Source organism: Poecilia reticulata, linkage group LG11, assembly GCF_000633615.1.
Source record: "Poecilia reticulata strain Guanapo linkage group LG11, Guppy_female_1.0+MT, whole genome shotgun sequence".
NCBI classification, from domain to species: domain Eukaryota; kingdom Metazoa; phylum Chordata; class Actinopteri; order Cyprinodontiformes; family Poeciliidae; genus Poecilia; species Poecilia reticulata.
In genome coordinates this window covers 27,612,073-27,616,570 of record NC_024341.1, presented here as the reverse complement: position 1 = coordinate 27,616,570, position 4,498 = coordinate 27,612,073, and positions in this window count along the sequence as shown.

Genomic DNA, 4,498 nt, shown 5'->3' with positions numbered 1-4,498 from the left:
TTAGCATTCCCAGCAGCAATAGCTCCGTTAGCATTCCCAGCAGCAATAGCTACTTTAGCATTTACAGCAGTAGTAGCTCCGTTAGCATTTCCAGCAGTAATAGCTCCATTAGCAATGCTTGTCTTTGACGTTTTCCCAGCGCCCGTAGCTCTGTGTCCGGTTCGGCGTCAGCTGTGCTGCTTAGAGTTCGGTGTGGTGGTAACAGCCACACCGGACCTCCATGGATCCGGTCGGATCGGTGATATCAGTACCCAGGCAACGTAGCTCCTGTTAGCATCTCAAAGAGCGTCCAGCTCTGCCTGTATCCACGGCATTTATTTTTTAACTCGTTTAGGTAACGATCACCTGTTGGAGCCTTCGTTGGTTCTGCTGGTATAAATGGGTCAAAGTGTTTGGAGAAACGTCCAGATCAGGTGATTCTCTCCTTTCTTTCATGTGGGAAATTATCCAGATTCGCCTCGATTTTTATTTTTTTTAAATTACAGCCGATAGTGACACCATGTGGTTTTATCTAAAATGACACCAGTCAAACGCAATATAAACAACTGCTGGGGCAAAGTTAGYCTTCCTGTGTTGTAGACTCCGGTACAGAATGGACCTGATGACGTCATCAACCCAACAGTGACAAAATGGCGGCCTCCATGGGTGAAAAATATAACAAAAGACGTTCATTTTTGAAATAATTATGAGTGTTTTAGGAAAATAGCAGCATATTTAGTTCAACATGTTCAACTAGTCCTGGATCCTTTACGATGTTTTCATTTTATTTTGACTCTAAAAATTCAGGTAATCATGAAAATCATCAGTTTTTCTCTCAGGATTCAGTTTCCTTCTCTCAGCTGGAAACGACTCAGCGTGTTTCCCAGCAACGAGGGAATCCTTGCTGCCTCCATCCATCCATCCCTCCATCCATCCCTCCGTTCTGCTGCTGTAACGGCGTGTAGCTGCAGCGCCGGCTGCTGCTCCTTCATGGATCCACGAGAAGATGTTCCATCTTCAGGAGTCTAATGAACAGTTGCATAAGAGCAGAGGAGGTTCAGGGAGTGCAGGGGGGGGGGCAGAGGTCATTCAGGGGGGCAAACATGTCAAACTGCCTCAAAGGTTCATTATTATTATTATTATTATTTTCTCACATCGATAAACAGCCTCAGTCTGATGTTTTCTCCTCATTTCTGAATTTTGGGGTCGATTCGTCTGATTTTAAGCTATTTTTCTTTGTTCTTATTCTCCTTTCACTATAAACTTTGCTGTTTCTCCTCACATCAGCACCAGATTGTTGTTATAATTCCTGGTTGTGTTTCAGTCGGTTTGAAATCATTTTGAAACGCCTGGTTATTTTTCAGCTTTTTTGCTTATTTCCTGTTGATGTGGCTGCCCACCCAGGACGCCCTTCTAGCAAGGGGCGGCTCGTGTTTCCATTGTTTTTAAAGTTGCAATTAACACATTTAACATCTTTTTCTTAAATTCTGTTACCTGTGAATGAATCTCTGCAGCCTGCAGAATCCAATTACTCAACAAGACATTTGAAGGTCTATTCATGTTATTTCTAAGTCTTTTATTGTGAAGGGCGGTTGTGTGTTGGTTTGACACTTGTGTAGCTGCTTCCTGTCGTCTCAGCCTGCGGTTGGCACTGATAGTGACGTTTGTTTCTGTGGTTTGTCGTTGGGTTTGTTTTGGAGTTTTTCTCTCTTTCTGCAGACGTCTACTTGACTTCTTTTTACTTTATCTCTTTGCTTCCCTTTAAACCTTTTCCCATCTTTCTACCTTTGTTTTCTGTGTCCTTTACATATGAAATAAACTCAAAGAAATTTCTAGAAAAGTTTATCGAGCAGGGCGTCACCCTGAGACCCGGACAGATTGGACGTTTAAAAATTAACAGTCCGTATGAGGTAGCAGTGTGTTTCATTCAGCTTCAGAGTCAGAGAAGTCAACTGTACCTTTCAAAATGGTCGCTGCTTGCATCATCATCATCATCATCATCAGGAAGCTGTGGCAGAAACCAGTTAATTTTACAAACTTGTAAGAATGCGTCTAAAATCAAAGCTGCATATCAGAAGTGATCTTTGGTTCCGGAAAGAAAAGTTTAAAACGACGCGACGTCGCCACGTTCAAATCCCGACCTCTCCACCGAACTTTTCTGCATACAAAAGCACACCGCACTTTTCAGATTTACCCTCCACTTCAGTTATGCTTTACTTTGCTGATTAGTTACATAGAATCCTAAAAAAAAAACAGATAAAATTTGCTGTTTTTATGAAAAAGTGAAATGTACGTATTTTTTTGCTCTTTTTTTTCCATATTTTTTCTTTTTCTGCAGAGGATTTTATCATTCTGATTCCATCCTGGCTCTGTTTGTGGGGGAACCTTTACGCCAACATTCCAGTGTTTTTGTTCTCCATCTTCTGTTCTTGTTGTTCCGAGGAGAAGGCGGTGGGCGGCGGATGGTGGGGTAAAAATAAAGAGCAACCAGAATGAGTCACGGCTCCCTGAATCCCAGTCTGGATAAAAATACTTCCTCAGACACGCGTGCAAACATACGCTGCTCCACGCGCGGCGCGCGTTACATAAGCTGCAGCGTGGGAGGCGGGATGCGAGGCGTGCATAATTCATCGACGCGGGGAGGCTCGGTTCTGCTTGGACGGACCGGGGAGAGCGAATCCGGATCAGAACCAGGGCAGCAGGGAAAACCTTCATTCATCAAAAACAACGTTAGCAGAAGGAGTTGTAAAGTAGGGCTTAATCGATTATTCTAACGATTAATCATTCTGCATCATTTTAAACCATTTTTATACAATAATACAAATATTAAAAGATGCAAATAATTCAGTTCCTTTTATTAAACTTGAACCTGTTGAAGATAAAGTGACGTCACTTCAGGAGTTTCGGCTGAAATACGTTTACAGATAAATGTGTTTTAGCTTAAATTAAACATTTTTATTTTTGTACAATTTTAGCTGAACTCTGAATATTTTAGTGTTTTTTTCAGTAAATGACCTTTTCTGATTCTGAATACTGATTAACAATCAGTTACTAATTTATTTGATGATTGTTTCAATAATATGATTAATCGTTTCATCCCTGCTGTGAATTAAATCTGCTGAGAGAATAAAATGCCCTGCAGCTGCAGTGAAACGGGATCAGTTTCAAACGGATCCTGTCCTGGAAAACCTGCAGTCAAGCCGAACTTCTGTTTGATCCCACCGGTCCTGTTCGGACCCGGTTCGGTTCAGATCCCGTTCTGGAAAAACTCTGTGTGGATGTTGGCCAGCGAGTTTCCAGGGAAAACCTGCACTTTCATGGTGTCAACGTTTCCAGTGACGCAATCCGGAGGGAAAAGTCCCGGCTGACGGGAATGCCGGCTGAAGCTAATGAGGGAAACTTTCAACTCACAAAGACCAGAGAGGAGAAAATATAATAAAATAAAAATATAAATAATGTTTAACGTGGGCAAAATCAGGAGAAAACTAAAAAATCCACCTTATAAAACTATTTACTGAAACTGTCTGTCTGTGCAGGTTTCCCATTGAATTCTTCCAAATCTTCATACATTTTTAATTTTATTCAAACTTGCTAATGAATTTATCTGAACTGGAATTAAAGATTGGAAAAGTTAAAATTTTTGAAAAGAAGAGACAGGAACCCTGGAACCTTTGTTAATGGGATCTGACCTTTGACCTTACCTGACGTGAGCCAGAATGCTTCTTGTGTTGACTCGCTCTGTGTGTGTGTGTGTGTGTGTGTGTGTGTGTGTACTGGTTTATCTAACCTAATTGGGACTGGTTCTGCCAGATTTGCTTATCTGTGCGTTATGGGGACCGGAGCCCGGCAGTGATCCAGATTATTAATGGTTTTGGAAAATGTCTGTTTGGCATAAATTCAGTTCCTAAAATGAATGTTAGTCAGTATGACATCACTCTGACGTCATACTTGGTTTTCACTGAAGGCCATAACTCAGATTGTTTGCATGTGAACAGTGTAGTGAATATTTAATGTGTTTACATAACTAACTCTGGTGTTTTAAGATATTTTCCCGGTTCCGTCAACATCCGGGATCCGGATCAGGCATTCTTTCGGAGAACGTTCCATCCGGCCCCGACTTTGCTTGTTTAAACGTGAGTGAGACTGAAAGGTGCGGTGGTGGGAGGATGTCTTGGTGTTTCCATGGCAACAGCCTCAGTTATGCAACAGTCAGCACTGCGGAGTAAACAAATCATCCACCTTTCATCAGATGTGTGATTGATTCAGGAAAACTGAGTTTGATCTGCATTTATTTGCAGCCTTCAGCGTCAGTGGAGGTTCTGCAAACAGAACAACATGAATGAAAACATAAATGCTGGAGCAGCACCGGTTTTTACCAAACTCCCCGCTGCGAGCCAACAGGAACAGGACGCGCTCCCGGTGAATGCTGCCTTTCTCTGGATCTGGGTCTGTCCTGAGCAGACAGCGCCAGGAAACCCTGCGGACTCGAAGCAGGACAGAGGATCCGATTGTTCCAGTT